At 37.1% G+C, this 22,397-nt stretch overlaps 1 long non-coding RNA gene across 1 annotated transcript in view; it reads right to left on the minus strand.

Annotated features, from left to right (window-relative positions):
• Positions 1-2,483: 2,483 nt before the first annotated feature.
• LOC125975608 (uncharacterized) overlaps positions 2,484-22,397 on the minus strand; it is a 35,987-nt gene continuing 16,073 nt past the window's right edge. Inside the window, exons 2-3 of the long non-coding RNA XR_007483978.2 lie at positions 3,285-3,348; positions 2,484-2,762 (exon numbers count right to left, since the gene is read on the minus strand). This is a non-coding gene — a long non-coding RNA (uncharacterized lncRNA). The remainder of the gene's footprint in view (positions 2,763-3,284; positions 3,349-22,397) is intronic.

The raw sequence follows: 22,397 nt of genomic DNA on the forward strand, positions 1-22,397 counted from the left end.
ATGACTACGGCGAGGCGCTCAATCGCCCCATCAAGGACAAGAGGAAATACGGCGTAAAGATCACTGCCGATTTTAATTGTGTTATGGTGGTAACCCAAACAGAAACTAAATATCAAATGTTAGCAACTACAATTCAAATGAAATACACATGTGGGGCACCACAATTTTTTTCCTACTTCATAACATAACATAACATAACATAACATAACATAACATAACATAACATAACATAACATAACATAACATAACATAACATAACATAACATAACATGACATAACATGACACGATATAACAACATAACATAACATAACATAACATAACATAACATAACATAACATAACACAACATAATACAACATAACATAACATAACACTATTATTTCAGCCATTTTTAAATGTTCATTGGTTTAGCTTCTTGGACCCTACAAAATCTACCTTAGCAACAAGTGGCAACAGTAATTCATGATGTGACAATATAGCGCATTTATTCCTCGTCTTCAAAACGATACAGACCTAAATAAATCCCAAATCCCGGATGATTTCAGAAGACCAAAGGCAATCACGCCAAAAACCGCCCCTTCACAATGACATTTCTCCCTATAAGCCCAACAAATCTGTTTCGAAATCCCTCCAAACACTGGCCTCCCAGACTTATAGGCACTGTTGCTATGGAAGCCAGAACAATATCATCCACCTCCCCACCCCCCCGCCAGTCCCCACCCCAATTGAATTACCAGCCTAATGAACAGCACATTTCATTACGGCCTCCAAACCAGATGAAATCTGGTCAGCCCTGAAAGAACCGCAGGCCTTAAAGGTTCTCAGGTTGGCAAAGGTATTGGGACACCAGCTCCATGTAGTTCTTTTTTGGATTAGAAACTTCCCACCCATGGCGCAGACATAAAACCACACAACATTGCCAAAATGATCTCCCACACATTCTGCATCTCAAACTATGCATGCATGTGTAAACACAAATGCTACACATGAGGCCAGTGGGTGGGTGAAGTACAAGCAGCTGGAGTGGGAGGTTATTATGGAATTTCAATATTTCATACCGTTTGGATTGCCACTGGAGGATGCTCAATAACCACAATGACATAGAACTTAGCAGGCCACTTGCCACCAACTCAAAGCGGAGGACTTCCTGCATACCAAAACTGTAATTATCATCTTCTGTTGTCTTAGACCTTGTGTTACTTGGCACACACAGCCCTGCTGCTTAGGGAGTCACATCCAACCCAAGGTTCTGGACTGGTTCTCGTTTAATATGCCTCTGCCAGTCATCAGAGAATTGCCAATCAATACAACCATCAGGCCTCTTATCTCTTCAAGGTCACATAGATTCAGAGCTAAACATATTTCAGATGCAATTAATAAAATCTCCATAAGCTTGATTAGCATAGCTAAAAATATCAAGCATTTAAATACACGAACCAAGGCAGCCATTTTTATTTTAATTTTATTTAAAGGATTCAAGAGCATAATATTTTAAAGCGTATTAATATTGTCTTTGAAAAAAATTTGCCAAATCATGTCAGAGTACACCTGACAGCTGTCTTTGTTGACACTGCTCTCCAATAAGTATTCTCCCTCAGGCAGCAGGGGGCGCTAGTAAGCCAGAAACTATGAAAGGAAGTTGCTTGTTTCTACAGAGAGCACAAGTTGAGGTTATCATCCTCAGATGTCCTCTGTCCTTCTCACCATTTTTTCTCTGAACACACATGCACACACACATATATTCGTGTGCGGGAAGTAAAAAAATGTGGACGTCAACACACACACAAACAGAAGATGAGTCAACTTGAATGTATACTGAAATTCTAACTGCACGAGCGTCTGTTGCTGTAACCCGAGTATTATTTTTGCTGATAGCTTACGAGTCCATTTCAGAGTGCAGTCTAAAGTGGGCCACCATTTGCTAGGATGAAAAACTCCCTCTCCCACAAGTGCGTCCCCTAAATGAACAGGCAATGCGTGTGTCCACTACTCATAATGCATTCCAAATTGTTGTTCAAAGACTATCAAATGGAACCACATCATTTTTTTTTTCCCATCTGCATTTCACTGCTTTTTGAATTATAACACCTTGAGGCTACATAAAGCGCTATACAAGTGAAATGCATTTACCATTCTATTTACCATTCTTTTTCATCTTGCCAAGACATCTCCTTGAGAAGTTCAGTCATTATATATTATGTACTTTCAATTGCACTTTAAAGAAATCTTACATAAAGTGTTACATCATTATTATTGTCCCGCAAGGGCAACATTCAAGTGAGTTACAAAGAGCCTGAATTTATTCTTAATTGTTCTGTCACTGGATGAAATAAAACATAATGTCATGTTTTTTTAAGATCTAAAAAGATATTAAAAAATTGGGTTGCTTTATGGCACACCGGAACGGATTAATGGCATTTTAGTTCATTTCAGTGGAGAAAGATGATTTGAGATCATAAGGCAACATAATTAAGCCATTTTTTTTTATTAAAAAAAAGTTTTTGCAGGATGCGAAGTATTCTCGCTGTAGATTGCATAGAAAAAATTGGGAATCACCGGTATATGATAAATCCTACAATAATTCATTCCACATATTTTCATATAAAGCACCTCCGACTTCATTTACATTTTAACGAGGTAATCCATATCTTTGTGTGAGCACTGTTGCATACTTGTGTACAAACATCACTGTTGAATGCAATCTGGGCATGGGCTGTGGCGGGATCTCAAGCATGCCCATGCCAACACGTGCACATTTGCACCTACGCACAAACACACAAGCAGACATCTGAAACGAGCAGCCAGGTAGTTTTCGTCTTTCTTGTCATGACTGTTAGAGAAAAGCGGCGGTATGCTAATGAGCCGCACGCCATTAAAAAGAGGCTAATGGCTGATCTTTAACGCCAAGCCTGGGTTGTCTCGGCAGGCATCTGCGCTCTGCCTCGATTGCTATCTCAGCTTCAACTTCACTTAACTTCACATTAAATTGTCTTCACTCGTGTCGTCGTTCAGCTGGCCAGGAAGGAGAAGACGGCTCGCATATTAACCGAGGAAAAAGGATGTGTTCTCCTTCCTTTACTTCATATTAGCTTTTATAGGATAGTTTGTGATTGGCTCCCATATATTTGACATTCTAAGAGCAACACAAAAGGCACATAAAACCTAAATATGCATCTAACTCCGGCTCAAGACAAACTTCTTTACCGAGAATGTGAAAATGAGCATACCGAGTAATGAGACTTCTCATTTTTTTTTTAAAAAAAAGGACTTCATGCATAACTTACCCTTTGAAAACGATGAGAATATTTACTCTGGGAAATTCTCCAGCAATCCAGAGCTGTAATTCAACTGCAAAGAGAACAAAAGGAATTGTGAGTCATGTTTCTTATCCCCGAGAACAGGGATGCAGGCAGGATGATGGCACATAATCCTTCTATAGACGCCATTGTTTCACTCACACATTTAGCTATGCTTCCATTATGACTCAGTGTTAGTGTGAGCTTTTTGTTAGGGGTCGCAATACTGCACACATTTAACATGGATGTTTGTGATTTTCTGTGGAAATATCGGGATTTTATAGGTTGACCTCTTTTGAGCCTCGGAAGTTATGTTGAATTGATCATTGTCGAGACTCTGTGCGTAAAAATATAAATAATACATAAAAATAATAAAAATAATATGTCTGAGTCAGTATAAATTAAAATGAACTCTTGTTTTTTTCTTATTTTTTATTAGATTTTAATATAATATAGAAACATAATATGTCTGAGTCAGGATAAATTAAAATTAACTATTGTCATCCTTTTTTTAATTAGATTTTTTTAACATCACTTTGGAACTCAAGATTAGTGTGACATTTTCTCTACAAGTGTTTTATCCTCTCTTTTAAAACAGCTCTTCTTTTTTGAGAACATTTACTTTTTTTAAATTCAGTGGTAAGGGCAGCAAAAAAAATATATAATAAATCAAGTGTCCATCCACGGGGACTAACAAATGGTTCCCCCTTCATTTTGTCATGACTTGACTTGACTTGAGTCGTTTCCAGGCCACTGTGCGACTTCACGCTGTTAAAACTTAAAATTTAACTCTGAAGTGCTTTCATGAGGCGTACAGTGATACATGGAAACACCCACACATAATATGACTTTGCGTGAAAATGCAGGGAGGCCAAGAGAGAGAGGGGGGGGGGGGGGGGGGGGGGGGGGGAGGATGGGAATAAAGATGCAGAAGAAAAACACCCAGGACAGATGTATGGAACAACACAGCCGGAAGGGGGCTGTATTTATATCTGTCGAGCAGTCAAACATGCTTTCCATGCAATTATCACGCATGTCCTGCAGCAACACACTGGGCCAAGCTAGCACTTGCTACGCTGACAGTACAACGACTCAATTCCGCAATGTATCCCACTAATTTTCTTTCGGGAAAGCAAAACTGGAAGTTGTCTTTATGCAAACTGCACAAAACATTGGTCGTATAATTTCAGCTGTCAGTCTTTCCATTAGTGTGACATTTTCTAACACACCTGCCTTTGCTGTGTGTCTCATATTCAAGCTATAACATCTACTCCCTGCTCTCATTAGATGATTTGTCCTGATACACTTTCCTGAACTCGCCTGACATACCTGTCAGCCAAATGAAGACAGACGCATCTAGGGAAAGCCTCAATAATTGCTTTTCTTGCCTTGTGAGTGAACACGTTTTTTTTTTTTTTTTACTTGAATAAACCAAGCCGTTGCATTGTGTCAGTAGAGTGGTGCATTTTTCTTTGATAATCAGGTGCCTAAGAATCACGGTTTGTGCTCATAATGAGCATTTTAACGGTTTAGAATGTTCACATAATTCAGAATAATTGGAAAATAGGCGCCACACATGCTAATTAAGTCACAAAATAGACGGAAAAGCTACTGTGTTACTCCAGTAATGACCTGAAATAGTGACAAACTGAAGATAAAAAAAAAAAATTACATAGATATATATTAATATAATTATCTAAAATTATTTTATTATATTATTGTTCTTATTATATTATATATATATTTATTTATATTTATATTATACATTATATTATATATATATAATATATAAAATATAATATATTAAAAAAAATGTATATATATATATATATATATATATATATATATATATATATATATATATATATATATATATATATATATATATAATTATCTAAAATATCCATCCATCCATCCATTTTCTGAACCGCTTAGTCCCCACGGGGGTCGCGGGCGCGCTGGAGCCTATCCCAGCCGTCATCGGGCAGTAGGCGGGGGACACCCTGAACTGGTTGCCAGCCAATCGCAGGGCACACAGAGACAGACAACCAATCTCACTCACACTCACACCTAGGGACAATTTGGAGTCTTCAATCGGCCTACCAAGCATGTTTTTGGAATGTGGGAGGAAACCGGAGTGCCCGGAGAAAACCCACGCGGGCCCGGGGAGAACATGCAAACTCCACACAGGGAGGGCCGGAGGTGGAATCGAACCCACACCCTCCTAACTGTGAGGCGGACGTGCTACCCAGTGCGCCACCGAGCCGCTATAATTATCTAAAATTATTTTATTATATTATTGTTCTTATTATATTATATATATTTATATTATACCTTATATTATATTATATTATATATATTATATAAAATATAATATAATATAAATTAAAATATTTAATATATATATATATATAATTATCTAAAATATTATATTATTAAAATATATCATTATCTAAAATTTTATGAAGATTGGAGTGCTTTTCTGAGAAGCTGTGAGTAAGCTCCACCACGTCTTCCAACATTAGCATTGGTTGCAAAGGGGAACGCATGTTATAGTGGCTTCACGTCTGGCTCGACTTTAATAATGCAACGATTGCCATATGTAAATGATTCGAGTGAAGCCGGTCGTCACGACGGGGAGAGCAATTTGAAAGATGAAGCCGCTACAGGCGCTTTAAGATGAACAACAAATTTGGTGCAAGAACAATATGCAGGGGTGCTAAAATATTCAGTATAGCCCGCAAACACTCTTCTCCTTGGGCTACTGTGCTATAAAAAATGCATCAACTGGTGACAATGGCATATGCAAACCTCACATGTAATGTATTTGCATGAAACCCTATTATTTGTAAATTTAAAAATAGACTTCCCGACAAGTGGAACAAGAGCGGGAACGCATATTTAAAGAGCACATGGAAAGGATTTGAAAAATCCAAACGATTTTCTTTTGTACTGGACTTTATAATGAACCACAATTGTGAGTTGTGATTTGACGCAAATCGTCACCGTCAGCACTCTCAGCTCCATTTCTATACGGTTGAAGCTACTGGAAATGAGTTCCGAGCGTACGTTCCACTAGTTCTTTAAAAATGCATAGGATTAAGGAGGAATTGTTTTGCGCTGCATCAATCAAGCTCGATCGAGTGAGTAAAAGAACAGAAGGGACAAGAAAATTGGAGCTAGACGACTTTCACAGATGCTACAGAAGGAAAAGCACTCACAGGGGTGTGGATATTATGAATATATATTTTTAAAATTGTATGCAGCACAGCTTCCTTTTAGGCTCCATGCGAGACTTTCAATGTGTTGCATTTAACAAAATCTGCAATGTTCACACCCACAACGGCGCAAACTTCCTCTTTTTAAATTAACATGTCTGAAAAATTAAAAGCACCCTTGCATAGTTACACCAGTTTCAGATGCACCAATCTAACAAGGATACCCTTTCAATTTCATTTTCATTCACACATTTTGAAACAGCTATCCGCCACTTCTGCAGCTACAGAATGTAATTACAACATTGTGAAATATAGTTACACTGAAAATGTCACAATGTAGATAAAATCCAATAGAACACTGAATAATGAATAATGAGTCATGCATTTTGGACAATGAAATAATGTAAATGCTTGAGTCATAGCAAAGATTGCAATCGAGTTCACTGGGAGCAGTCGTGCGGTTACATTCTCACCTTCGGTATTAAAAATATCATTTATATTAATAACACACATCTCAATGCAAATCATGTTATATAATAGAAAAAAAAATCAGTTCATTTGGTTATATTATAACGTCAAATTGTTTCAGTGTGTTCCTGGGCAATAATGAATATTTATACTCTAATTAGAATAAAAGAGCAATTTCCAATATGTGGCAAGAACAGCAACTCCTGCGAAGGGCAAATGAAGACTTTTCCAAGTTATCAAATTAATTATATAAACAACCCACAACAGACTTTTCAACTTCATTTGTGTTCTTGTACACACCTTCAAACATTCAACAAATACAGAAGACATGGGGGAAGAGGTAAGATGACGCCCCGAGTAACCAATTTCAATTTCCTTCCAACTGTGAGTTAATGTTATGCTGATAGCATGAATTGAATTGCACGCTGTTTGACAAGATAATGCCAAGGTGAATTAAGTTGAGTCTAAATAGAAAAACAATAATGCGTTTGCTTAATTTCTGATCTCTCCGTCTCCTTTATGTCATCGTTGGAAATTTCATTAACATATATGTCGGAGTTGAAGCAGAGTTTTGCCGTTTTGCCTACGACTAATTTTATTATTTATTTGCATTCTTTCAGACTATGAAAAAAAACGGCAATAAATAATTTGTGAATAGCCCATGGCAGATGCACAATAGATGAGATCTTATCAAGACAAAGAGGTTGGTGTGATGAAAACCAGAGATGAGCTTTTAGGGTTGATGATAATGTGACTTCCCTTTCACAACACAAAGAAAGCCTCACCGGCAAAAACAACTCTCACATTTATAGGCTTCGGGCTTTCACATTGAGTTGCCAGCCAAATAATTCAATAGTATCATTTTATAGCTGTTTCCATTTTTTTTTTTTACTTTGCAGCACATTTTTATGTTTTGTTCTGTGCATCAGTATTTTGCCATCATTCCATTTCTCCCACCAGCCCAAACCCATTGAAGGAAATTCTGCCAGCCTTCTACTTTGTTTCCTGTAGTTACCTGTTGCAAATAAATTTATAAACCTCTTTTTACCCGCGTCCGCATTTTGGAATCCATTTTAGCTTTAAATACTTTTCTTTTGGATAGCATCTCTTCGCTCTCATCTGTTTGACGTATGGCAGGAAGGCTCCAATACCTTGTGGACGAGTAAGTTTGTAACCCAGAGCAAATGTCCTGGATCCATCTCTTCATTATGGACCCACAGCTGGTTATTCCACCGAGACCATCCTAACAGGCTTGGATAAACGTATCCTTCAAAGATGTCTCATTTATTCCCTCTATGGAAAAAATAACAGGTGGTGCCACTAGGTAGGGGCAATTACCTTGATAAATTACCCGTACGAAATTAAATTGGACACCCGACTATTTTCAATTAAAAAAATTTTGTTGAATTTTTCTTCAATTTTTACAAGTTAAACTATCAATAAAGAGAAACATAATCACTTGTTATAAAGCGTAAATTATTTACGGGATATCTTTATTTGCGTTTAGGCTCAGTGTAATAGTTGTGCAGCATATACTCAAACACTGATTACTTAGCTCTCACTTGCCTTCCCACACATTTCAATTTGTCATTTGGCTTCTATGCAATTTGTGTCTAAAAGCTTGCTCGCATGTTTCCTTTCAAACATCTACTTACACTAAAAGTCCAGATTTGTTTATGTCTTTGGTGTAATTATACAGCATGTGACAAATTCTGCACTGCTAATTGGAGTCGTGCTTTTGTGCTCCCCGCGTTTGTCTGTGTGTGTATTTAAGTATATTAAAATACTAAAAGGAATAAATGATTGAGTAGTTATTGCTAAAAAACAGTTGATTATCTGGGGGAAAGAAAACGTGTGGTTCTGAACTAGCCCTGAATTACCGTATTTTCCGCACTATAAGGCACATCTAAAAACCTCCAATTTTCTCAAAAGCTGACAGTGCGCCTTATAATCCGGTGCGCCTTATATATGGACCAATATGGATTCGTGGATGAGGACTAATTTATTAAATTAAGCTTTACGTATTTATTTTGTGTTGTGTGATATTAACGTTTAAGCAACGTTGAGTTATTGATATATTATTGTTTTCATTATTTCGAGTGTTACCATATTGTGATTGCATTAACGTTTGAGCAACGTTAAATTATTTATTCTATGCGCTTTATAATCCAGTGCGACTTATAGTGCGGAAAATACGGTAGTTCTGGGCTGATTTTACTTTTCATTTCGTTGACAGCTGTGCAGCCCAGCACAGTGTGTCAGTAGAACAAGCGAAATAAATGAACAAGCACGGAAAGAACAACCTTCCTCATGCCACTTAGCGTTGACGTTGACACGCCGTATGGCACACGATGTAACGTCTGTTAGGCCTTGATGCGCTACGCTAACATAACCGCTAAGCCTTGATGCGCTACGCTAACATAACTACTCCACTTATGTCAATCTTGAGGTCATAAAGCCATTTAGTTACAAGAAATCAAATCTATTACCTCTCCCAAGGTAATTGATACGGTATATTGACTCTAGCTATTTCATTTTTTTTATTTACTGTGCTTACATGAAAAATAAACATTGCTAACTTTCCTTTTATGTAAATTTAACTGAGTTTCTACTCTGCACTGGGCTTTCTTAAGTCCCCCACACACAGTATAGGAAACATGTTTAATTTATTAATAGACCCAACGGCCTAATTTGGTCATAACTTGCAATCTAGAAGGCAATAGAAAAATATCGTGACAGTTTTAGCGAATGCCATGAGCATCTTTAGATTCACAAGCATGTAAGGAGATTTTGCATATGTTATCAAGGGAAAGACAGTAAAGCCCAACGGGGACCATCAGAGGCGACGAGGTTCAGTCCAGGCTTTCATTTAGATCTAAGCAGAAAAATCAAATATTGGGTCTCCCCTCTCACACTATCATACAATGAGATGAACTCCCTCACCACCCCTCCTGCCGCGTTTAGATTAACTTCATATTCCCACTTCTAGAAGCTGAAGCAAGCCACTCTTATCCCACCCGGCATGTTGTTAACTCCATCAGCTGATAAATGTGACTCGCAGCTTCCAGTCTTCCTAATTCTACCATGCTTCAAAAGCGGCGTGGCGTGAATAAATTAGAATTGGTATCGCAAAGCAGCACAGAGGAAGAGAAAGCGAAGAGTGGAGCTTTGTGAAATAAGCTTCGATCACTCGCTAGCCCGTCTTGGTTTTGCTCTGTTGTGTACTTCAAAAAAGATTTCAGCTCGTCAAAGATGTCTATTATTCTGCTTGTTTGGTTCTTTTGAAGAGCTGATGTAAAAGCAGGTTTTCAAACACGCCTCTTGTCTAGGGAGTCATACTAAAAATCAAGAAAGGAGTAAAAATGTAGCAAGAAATCATCATATTTGAAAGAGGAAAGCGAAATATTGCCTTAAACTTGAGTATTACATGTAAAAGCTTCTCCTCAAATATTTGGGTGTTGCGAGAATAGTCTTCAATTATCAGGCACCTGAGCATGGTACATAAAAAAAAAGATTTATTCATTGTGAGTTATTTGATTTTTAAAAATAATTTGATGTAAACCTTTTGCAACAGGATATTTTTGTTTTATCAATTATTTATTTTATTTTTTATTGTATTATGGCTATTATATGTATTACATTACCTATGTAGACAAGGTGTCTCCAAAAATTTTTTTTGTATTGTTAGTTGAAAATTGTAAAGAAAACACAAAAGGTAAAAGTTCCATTAACTGGATCTTCTTGTGGTAGCATCTTCAATTTGGAATATCAAGCCACCATTTCGCGCATGCCTGACCAACATCTGACAACATTTCAGGTGGCACTGAAGCCGTCATGCGTTTCTGATGCGTTCTTCAGAATGGGATTTGTCACCAGTCAATGGTATATATATATATATATTTAAAAAAAAAAAAAAATATTGCTATAGGATGTTTTATACATTTTATTCTTCGGTTCATCATGATCTGCATTGTGTATAATTCTATTTAATGCCGCCGAATATTTTAATTTTATTTCCTCATCCATCAGCTCATTGAGTTGGCTGGCAGTCGGGAATTTATTAAAAAAAAAAAAAAAATTATATTTGAATTTATCGTTGTGGGATATTCAATTTTATTTCCCCTATCGATAAATTCTGGATTACAGCCAATGGCATTTTCAAAAATTAGATTAAACTAAAAATGGAATTTGACAGTTTCAACAGCATGAAAACTAAATATAATAATTTCCCAAACTAAAATAGTGCCACAAAATATTAAGACTCCCTCATCTCATCTTTATCCTTACGCCTATTTATCACTTTAAAGCCAGCAATGATTTTCCCCTATTAACTGTTAACTCACAAACTATTAGAGGCTTGTGCATTAAACTGCAGCGCTTCCCGAGGTGAAGGAGCAAAGGTTCTTTATGCCCTGTCATTTGTTTAAATGGCCAAAGTCATCTGTCACTGATAATTAGACCACGGAGAGTCATAAAACCTGCTAAAGAAATCCTGGAGCAGATTATGAGGAAAGTGTTTGTGACATCAGAGGAGTGTGTGTATGTGTGTGACTGACTGACCAGACGTCCGAAATCAACAAGTACGAGAAAATTAATGCAAAAAAAGTGGGAAGTAATAAACACAATATATTTGCTAGAATGAGAGGTACGGAAGCGAAAGGAGGTAGAGAAGGTAGAAGACCTGAAATAAACTAGGTGCAAAAATAAATGAAAAGATGGCAACCCCTAAAATACTTTGTTTGTGATTACCTCCATTCTTGTCGGATATATTACAATAATTTTCGCTATATGTAAAAATCACTGGAAAAAATCATTTCAAACTAAACACCAACCTGAATATCAAATTAAAGCACTTCAAGAGTGTTTTCCAAGTGGATAATCATTTCTGTCAGTATTATAATGACTGCAAATGTATTTATTTAGATCGTAAAAAATGTCTCCTGCTTATTAACCACACTAACACATTCAATATTTGCCAAACCACCTTAACACAAAGGTCAAAGTATCCTTTGTGGAATTGCGCTTTCTAAACCTTTTATTATTTTGCCAATATGTTCTTTAAAAAAAAGACTTATTTAATTTGACCAATTAGGTCGAATTTAATCTCAGCGATCGCTCTTGCAGAACTAGACTCAAGGGTCCTTCAGCCTCCTAATGACGACAGTTTGGGTCTTGTCCACTCACAGGATGTGATCCAAGACTTGTGCTGCATTTGTGGACAGCTCCTATTCGTCTTAAAAAAGAAGAATACATCCATGCTCAATTTCCCTTCTTGATGTCCATCCTCCGAACGCAAATAACATGCAAGCAATTGTTTGTGTTGACATGGACGACAATTACGTGAAATTCATTCATTCATCCATTTTCGGAACCGCTTATCTTCACGGGAGACGCTAATGGAGGGCGAGTAATTGCAACGTGGTCGTATCACACAACATTAGTTTTATCCGACGCCTCTAAATGGCCAAGTGAGTATAAAGTTTAAAGAGGCCAATGAGAGGAAGACCTATGCACTGATTGTATCAGCGTGAGGCGAGCAGTTTGCCAACTTCCTCGCAACAGTAACAAAACGTCGGCGGCGCGATGGGAGATGATGAAAATGAAATTTTCTTCTTATGTCCCAACGCGCATCACTCTAAGTGCCCCCTGGCACATTGATTCGGAGATGAAGGAGAGCCTCGGCCTCAGCGTGATCTTAAACGCGATGACACAGGACTCTGTGTCGGATTCTTTAGACAGGTGCATGCTGGGTGATTTATGTGGCTTCCTTATGCAGGTCCCCGGGAGCAAATATTGACTGTTTATTTCTCCAAGCTCAAGGCAACGGGGGATTCTGCCATTTTTTTTGATTTTGGGACCTGACGTAAATTGATCCCTGCAAGATGCAAACAAGCTAACCTTCCCCACCACCTGGCTAAATCATTTTTTTGGAAAGAAAAGAAAGTGGCAGCACAATGGACTTTGAGCCAGCGGCTTGTGTCAGCTGGAGTTTGATTTTCTCTGTCTATAATTTGCCCTTTTAGAGATGCATTAGCAGCACAAATATGTGCCTGACTAATTTTTTTTTTTTTTTTGGTGTTGGCGGTGGGATTTGCAAAAGCTCAATCAACCGGAGTAAACAATTTTTGGACAAAGGTCAAACTCGGGGTTTCAGTCTTGATGAATGAATGATTGCAAAAGGAATAGAATGAAAATAACGCGGGGTTAGCTTAATCCGCTGGTAGTGTTTAGCGGGATATTTCTTTGTCGTCTTCAGGAAAATTGTTTCTTGTAGTCATTTGTTATTCTTTTTCTCCAATAAAATAAGTTGGACATGTTTAAGATTGTTCAGCCTGGACAAAGTTGTGCAGCCAAGGTTAGGGTTAGCGTTCAAGCGCTAATTAGCAACTTAGCTAGTTCTAGTCACATCTCACAGTGTCGCATCATCTAATTACCATTCAAAATATAGCTTTTAAAATAACACTTACCACTTTGACGAGATGGCAAAAGGTACAATTATTCTGCGTGTTTTTATTTACATAACAGCAACTGCTTTGTATTCAGTTTATTAAATTTGTGAGTAAATTGAGACATCATTATTTCAGTACAGCTTTTGTGATATTTTCGCTCTGTGATGTGCCCTGACATTTTCCTTTTTTAAACTCTGTGCTCAATAAATGTTGGCAAATGCTGTTTTAGAGGAACATTTAAAAGCATTTCAAGCCCACATAACAACAAAGTGTTTTGCTAAACTATCTTGTGTTGACATATGGGTGAAATAAACAAGGCAAATTACACGTACGTACAAGCTTTCCTTTTACGAAAACACTCTTCTGTTTTCAGTTTGTTTATGTACTAAGCAGTTCAAAAGCAACACACGGAATTATGTTGGGCAAGTATTAATATTCGTGAAGCAAAACTCTGCATCCGTCTGATGTTTGTGTTATTTCATAATTAAACAGGGTTGCCTATTAGAAAGCAGACAGGAACACTCGGGAACACAACCAAACTTAATGTGAACTTTGATGTGTCAGGAACGAGTTATTTCAAATTCATCCGTTTAAATTATTATCCTTTTAATTATTATCTGTTTTTTAAAACTATTCCTCTTCAAGTGACAACTATTATTTGCATCAATTTTACGGAAGATATTTTTTTGGACTAACCTTAACTAGCATCGCCTGTTACTCATTACAAAATATATGCTAGTGTTCACATCCACGAGGAATCAAGAGTTAATAAATTTTCTTATCAGGTTGTCATCCTGTATTAACTTAATCCGCTCGAGTTTTTCAATAAAACTTTTGTGTAAACAGCAGATTGCCCCCATGTGGCTTGAGCAACAGAATAAGATAAGCATAAACGACTCTCCCACACTTCAAAGCTGCCTCATTTAAATATTAAATCAGACCACATCATTAATTAAAAAAGAAGTAATGGCTCAGAATTTTCAGACGGGCACATTTTCAGTGCCAGTAAAGGCAAGGCCAGAAACACTTTATGAGTGTGGAGGATGGAGTAAAAAAAAAAAATAAAACCCCATAAACATGATAAATACTAATTAGCCCCTCTTATTGAAGTGCATTCCTAAATGACTGACAAGCAGAGAAGCAATATTTACATTCATAAATAATCCAGCTCGCAGGAGCAGTTAATTTCCTTTGGCCCTGTGGAAGTTTTGACCGCAACTTTCGACGAATACTTGAAATCCTATTAAGCATCCAATAAGACTCAGGTTTTTTTTTTCTTCTTTGGCCTGGTTAGGAATCCAAGCTTTAAGTCTGATGGATTTCATTATTTATATCTTGAAAAATTATAAATCAGCTGAGATGAGCTCCAGTGAACCCATGAAGCAAACCCATAACCCTGAACAGGAAATGGAAGGATGGGTGGAAAATTTCAAATTTTTTTTTGTGTGAAATGGGAAAGCTCAACGACACCAAATGGGGATATTAACTCCCATACTGCTGTATACATAATGTAACATAGGTGGAACATGAATCTTAATGTTTTGTACTCCAGGCAGGGAAGGGATCACAGACGCATTTGCAATCACAATAGATGAATAATACATTGACCATTATAGGGAGAACAGTAAACTGGATCTTATGGATTATTCATATAGATAGAACCTACATCAACTGTTGAATAGTCATGACTGCATCTAGTACATGTTTGTTCTAAAGACAAAATATGATTTGTCCTCGTCTAAACGAAGACGATCATTTAAATTACGTAATCATGCAAAAACTATGAGTCACTTATAGTGATTGACATGCTATTTGACCTTAATTTATAAATATTGTATTCACATAAGAAGTCTATGAGGTAAAAAAAAAAATCTCAACTGTTAAATTTATATGAAAAAGCAAAGCACAGAAAAAAAAATCTAATAGGTGTTATTAAAATAAATAAATAAATAAATAAATAAACACACACACACAAACATGCATGCAAGTGTTAGGCTTTACCAAACTGTTCCCTCTACAGTCAATGAGCTAGGAAATCCATCAAAGATCCTTGTCAAGTCGGTTATACTCTCTCCGAGAGGCATTCCGGTGCCACATGTCGCGCAAGTGATTGAACTCGTATGTACGTCAAGCGGCATGGAGTGTCAAAATGCAGCTGTGCAGAAAAAAAAAATCAGCTCTCACGTTGATATATACATAACAAACCCCCCCCCATAGTGATGAATAGAATTCTACTGGTGCACCCCACATGCTTAGCGACCTGGAAAAAAAAAAAACTGAAAACAAACTGGTGCTGTGCAGAAAACACACTTGTTATTCATGAAAGACATATGCAAATATATTTTTTGTACTTGTAAATTCATACAAAGGTACCACGATATAGTACATATATCAACTTGATCGTGCCTTTACTCACATTTAAAAAAAAAAAAAAATGATTGCAACTTATATAAAGCATATCGTGTGAATGTGACCAATTGTTCTAAGAGGACCTTTCATCCAAACCTCTTATGGGTCTTAATGGCAGTGATTGGACCAATGAGGGCTTAAAAATGATGACTAAAATGAAAGTATTGTGTGGTTTGAAGTACATCACACAGAGCGATAAAATTGCGTTTTGTATGAGTAATCATTTTAAGTGCACTAAGGGAATGATTGCATAAAGTAGACTGACAATGTTGTTCTAATGAAGACTTGTTGAAATGTATTAGTCATAAAAGAAGGCGCTTTGTGAAATTCTGTTTTGTATTCCACATACACGCACATTTGAGACTTTAGCATACCTTCCATGATCTCACTTGTGTTGAGAAAAAGAATGTTGGAGGAAAAAAAATAACACCATTCCTCCCACAACTGCGCAAACGCCCCTTTCCACAAAAATGCTAGGCACATAAATAGCGGCCTTATTGTTTGTATTTTCACATACTATCATCATACACACCGAATGTACATCTCTAATAACAAAGTCATGTACTCTTCTGCTGAGCCCGAGCGACTTTATTAAAGCACAAACTATGACTTTCACCTTGTGCCGGCACCCAGGGGGGACAGCGAGGTTATTGTAGCATTTCATCCAGCTAAGTGGAAGTCAATCTCCGCATCTAACTGTACTCTGCACCTCTCGGCTGTTGAGTAATTGGGACTTACGGAGGCCCGCCCCCTCCTTTGAACATAAATCAGCCTTCTAACACTTTTTGCTTTTTCTTAATTATTCCCATTAGCCGCAGAAGCATGTATCACTGTCTATGGAATCGATCGGCAGATTGACCGGAATGTGAGAAGTGACTTTGGCGAGGTGTTATCGGCCCCCGTGCGAGAGGCGCAAAACAAATGGGATGATATTCAACCTATGCACAGTGTTAATTAGTTTGCTGTAATTCTTGAAATTAAAAGGGACACAAGTGGAATCGATAAACTCGAGACATCCAAGAGGTTTTTCTCGTGTGGCGATGACAAAATGAAAAATTTTCAGCCGAGATCTATTATAAAGTTAATTGGCTGAAAAAAACAACTTTATTGAAGATCTTCCTTCCAAACTGCAGAACGATTATTTAAAAGAAACAAGGTAGAAGCCACTCAATCTACTGCACATCTTTTTTCTTTTTTTTTTTTAACTGGATGAACCAGAGAAGATAAAAGCGGCCTACAATGAAAGCTGCACTTAGTCATCTCAAACATGACGATACGAGGAGAGTAACAGATTGCTCTCCTACCAATGCGGAATAAAAGGCACCTGGACTTGTTTTGTTTAAACCCGTCAATCCAATTGGCTTCTTGTACAAATATAAAAAGTGAAAGGACCTTTCACATTATAGAAAAGTTTCCCCTCTCTGTCTCTTTTTTTTTTTTTAACCTTATCTTACACCAAAGGAACTCCACCGTCGGCCTCTCCGCACATGTTTCTATGTTAAGACAGACATCTCCAGAGGAGTGTTTGAATCTTTTATAGCAGCAAGGTGACTTGTGCAACGTGCTGAATGGTACCCTTACGATAAGATAACGCGCCGAAGCCACCGTGTCCCAGATACAAGTTAAAGAGGCACAAGTTTAGCAAGCGCAGCACCTGCACCCGATCAAAAAGATGCATTAGACGCCGGAATCAATCTGTTGACACACTTGAACTTATTTTCTCGAGGTTCAACTAAGGATTGGATACATCCATATATTCAGATGTTAGTCACGCATGTTAATGAGAGAGAGAGAGAGAGTTCTTTTCTGGTTTCTAGATTCTTCTTGGTCTTGATTTTTTTTAAAAACAATTATACTGTATGTTATCCTACATATCTTGGTTTTTCCAAAGTAGTTTTCCTGTTTTATAGACCTCGACTCAACTTTATTTATCCTTTGGGATTTCTTCTTCAAGAAATTCTGCTTCCAGTAGTCCAGAAAATAATACAAAAGAGATTATTGCGCATGAGTCATAATAAAGTGTTGAATAATAAATAAAGTGTTAAGTTGTAAATAAAGTGCTGAGTCATAAATAAAGTGCTGAGTCATAAATAGTGTTGAGTATACATACAACACCTCTAATGTTGTTTTGAAAACATTGTTTGGTTTGTCTGTCAATTTGAGTCATTTGCTTGGAGTGAACCAAATTCACAAGATGGTTGGATCTTTTGAAAATCTGAAGTTCTTTTAAATCAAGGGTGTCAAACTTATTTTGTCACGAGCCGCATTGTCGTCATAGTTTCCTTCGCAGGGCCATGATGTATGAACACATTAAATATAGTGTAAGCTACAAAACAAACTCAAATCAGACTATTAAAAACTGTTCAAAGATTTAAAAAATAGAATATTTGATGACAATTAGCAATTTTAATAATGAATTTGATGCACAATTTGTCTTTGCGGGCCACATAAAATGATGTGGCGGGCCGTATCTGGCCTTGAGTTCGACACCTGTGTTTTAAATAAATCAGGAAAGCATGAATCACTGGAACAGTGTCCTCCTAATGACTCCTAAAGACTCAAAACGTCGTATCCCTTCTTTGACAAACTCGATAGCCCAACAAGTGCATCTATAAAATTGGCCACAGTTTGATCTGCTAAATTGGAAAAAGGGTGTCATCTTCGAAACACTGATTGCACCTTTTGTTCCTTGTGAACAGCCCGACATACCAAATTGTCATTCCAAGGCGCTACACCGATAATTAGGTCACGCATTCCTGGAGAAGATGTTCACATCTTTGTCATTGAACCACAGGCAGCATTCTTTACGCTAAAGTTGGGCTTTCTGTGGCAGGATGTAATTTTGTGCCACACAGCGGGAGATGATTGCTACAATGTCTTCTCTTGGAAGAACATGGCAGCCTCAACCAGAGAGAAAGAAGATTGCTTGAAATTGGTACTCGTATCGTAAAGGCCAAGGTGTGACGAGACGGCAGTCAATAGGACATCTGTCAATTGAACCCAACCAGCGAGTCCTTCACTATTAAATACACAACGTGTACATTGGAGATTTTTTTTTTTTTAATGTTCCAACCTTATTCAAAAATTAAATAAATATTTACCTCAAAATTTTTACATAATCAAGTGCATCTTGTTTCCACTGATTAATCTTGAGAGTTCAACTCTTGGCACAAACCAAGCATGAAGTCAAAGGAAAAAAAATAAAAAATAAAAAATAAGAAAAACTACAATTCAATTTTTCTTAAAATCATTCAACGCTAGTTGATGAAAACCTGTTCCAAAGCGCTCATAACATCAGACCGGTACTTTTCAGTACCAGATGTCCTTTTTAGTTACACGACAATGTTCACTCAGTGATTAATTCAAGTGACTAATTTGTTCAGTTTAATAAACTCAAGGTAGAAATACCCGCTAGGTATGTACTTTTTGTTGAAATAAAATGTCGTCATTGCAAGCAACAGAGCCTGGCCAGTTGTGTCAAACACTTAAATGACCGCAGGTGATTTTTGTCATTACGAACTTAAAAGGTCATTCCTTCAGTCCATTTAATAATTACACACACGTCTGCTCACTGTACTTTAAGGCGAACTAAAACGGCGGCCATTAAGTGAGTCACTCTTTGTATTTCAGAAAACTCGTCATCTAAACTTTCTCACATGCAGGCTCTTGTTCCGTTAGATTAATCCAGATCAATATTAATTAAAGCAGATCAATATTTTTCACCCTCAGTTGAGTGGACCTAACCAACACAATTAATGAGATGCTTTGTTTAGGAAAGGCTTGAGGTGCTTCTGGTTTTATGGAATGTAGTTCCATCCATCCATCCATCCATCCATCCATCCATCCATCCATCCATCCATCCATCCATCCATCCATCCATCCATCCATCCATCCATCCATCCATCCATCCATCCATCCATCCATCCATCCATCCATCCATCCATCCATCCATCCATCCATCCATCCATCCATCCATCCATCCATCCATCCATCCCCAGCGAGGAGCCGCATGATTCTGAACACAGTGTGCGTTATGTCTTTAGAAGATATTGGAAAATGCTGCGGCTTAGATAAGACCACTGAAGTAAGCACTCAGTAGGAGAGGAGTGAAAAATAGATCCTTAGTCTTTCTCACCATGTAGTGTACATAACTGCAGGAAGAAAAGATTGATTCTAGAAGGCAGGCAATAATCATCACATCAACCTGACCTTGAAAACATGGCAGAATAGAATTTAAAAGTTTTCCTTACGTGTGACTTGAAGATATCAAAGTCATTAGGTGGACAATAAGGTACACAGTTTCTTTTCTTTCCTTGAAATTGCCATTTTGGAGAAAAGACAAAAACATACACTTTATCTACTTAAGCAACAATTTGAATTTTTTTTTCTCACACCACCAACTGGAACAAAAACTAGACATCATCAAAACACCACAACACCAAGTCAATAATATTATTAGCAACCCATAGGCTAAAGAGAAAAACTCCAAGGACTCAAAACCTGCTCATTTGCAAAAAGACCATCCAACATCAGAAGAAAAATGAATGTTTATATATGTTTATAATAATAACCACAAGATTATCATTCCAAATGTATTTATATGAAAAATTCAGATGACCTGGCTAGACAAAACAAAAAACTTGATTTAGCTGAATGGATTAATAATATTGGTAACCCCACTCGGACACCAATTTATCGTTAGATCATCCACTTTCTATGTTGGGTAACTATGTGTAGCTAACAAGCCTTCAAAACTACTACTTTCTTATCTCAACTACTGCAGTCTAGTAACAATTAATTTAATACCTTGAGAATAAAATGACCTCGATGAAATGAAAATGCATCAAAACACAGCAGCAACTTCGAATATTTTATGATAGTAGCTCGAAATGATGCCACGTAGCAAACGAGCGATCTATTTCAAAAACCACCCAAACAGAAGCAAATGATTAAAATGCGCTATTATGATATTGGTCATCCCAGTTAAGTAAAATATATTTTCCTCAAACGGTGCTTTCTTTAATATTGTTGTCAAACGGAAGGCCGAAAGTCATCATTGCTTAAAAACTGCTTTTTTTTTTTTTTTCCGGACACTTTTCGACAAAGCTTTAGTGTCTCCACTCCACTGGTGGATTTAAACCCACTCAATTTTCATCATTAAACTCATAGCAATTTGAACTTGCTCCATTCCAAACAGACGCCGGGGAGTTTGTGATGCATCATCCGTGTAAAGGCCTGTTATAGGGGCTATTATCCATTATGTCTGTATGTTCGATTTTATTGCAAAGTGAAATTTGTTCTCGTTTGCAGTTGATCTATTATCGCCGACCAAAACATCTGTGTGGAAATGAGATACCAAACAGTCCCTTCTTTTTTTTTTTTTGCACAACCATACACAAATTGTTATTCATCTTGGCTGGAAAATGGAAAGCCTGGATGCTCACAGCCTAAAGGGAAGAAAATCTAACATGAAAATAGCTCATATATGTCGAGGAAAAAAAAAAAAAAATATTGTCTTTTATGGCCTGTAGCAGCCAATTGAGCATTATACTTGGCAATAGATTGTGTTCTGCTGTTCCATCAAATTTTGTTGGCAAAACCTTCTACAGTCTCGATTGTACTATTAAACGCAATTTGTCTTTTTTACTGTACAACACTTGTTTTACCTCTGTCAACTTATCCAATTATATAAAACTATAAGTATTCTGTTATAGCCCTGCCAAAAAAAAAATGTTTTTAGTAAGTAAAATAGCACTCTATGGTATTGTGTTCAAAAAACATATGTACGAGTAATGACATCATTAAATTGAATGCAATCAAAAAGTTTGCGCATCATAATTAATTCATAATTTTTGGTGTGTGACTTGTTCACAGCGGACACAAATAAAGAAGAGTTTGACAACTACTGTGACTTTTTTTTTTGCAGTGGGAAAAAAGTCTGAGTACTATTTATTTGGTCTACATGTGCTGCTGCACCGTTGTGACAATGAAAATAAATGGCTGGCAAAAAACAAAGATTAGTAAAAAAAAAACGAAGCATTATTTATTTTACTGAGATTTTTTCAGGTATGCTAAAGAAACAGATATTTTTTTTAACTGGAATTGGAAGAACATGGTTAGGACTATGTATAAAGCGTTTAATATATTCAACAAAAGCAGCGTGATTGTTAACTATTTAAGCCTGGAGCTCATTGTAGTTGAGATTTTTTTTGTTTATGCAGCAACATAATTAGGGTTTCCACATTTCGCACAATAAGTGCTTCTTTCCAAAATAAGCACCTGTGGCGCTGGTGGAGCACACATCGGGAAGCCAAATCAGTTTCCTCTCCCCCACTGTCACGCCTGTTCAGCAGCTGCACGCTCTTTATTAAAGTCTATTCTGTTGATCTTTTCAAAGGAAGCATCTTGGGAATATAACGTCTATCAAAAACTCCGTGTGACTTGCTGTGTGTTTTTCATACGGCACTTGTATTTGACCTTTCGGTATTGTTGTGCCTGCAGGCAAGGTCAATATGGCACACAAGATCTCAACTCAGTCTGTTGTTTGGCATTAGTAG

This window comes from Syngnathus scovelli, chromosome 9, assembly GCF_024217435.2.
Source record: "Syngnathus scovelli strain Florida chromosome 9, RoL_Ssco_1.2, whole genome shotgun sequence".
Lineage (NCBI taxonomy): Eukaryota > Metazoa > Chordata > Actinopteri > Syngnathiformes > Syngnathidae > Syngnathus > Syngnathus scovelli.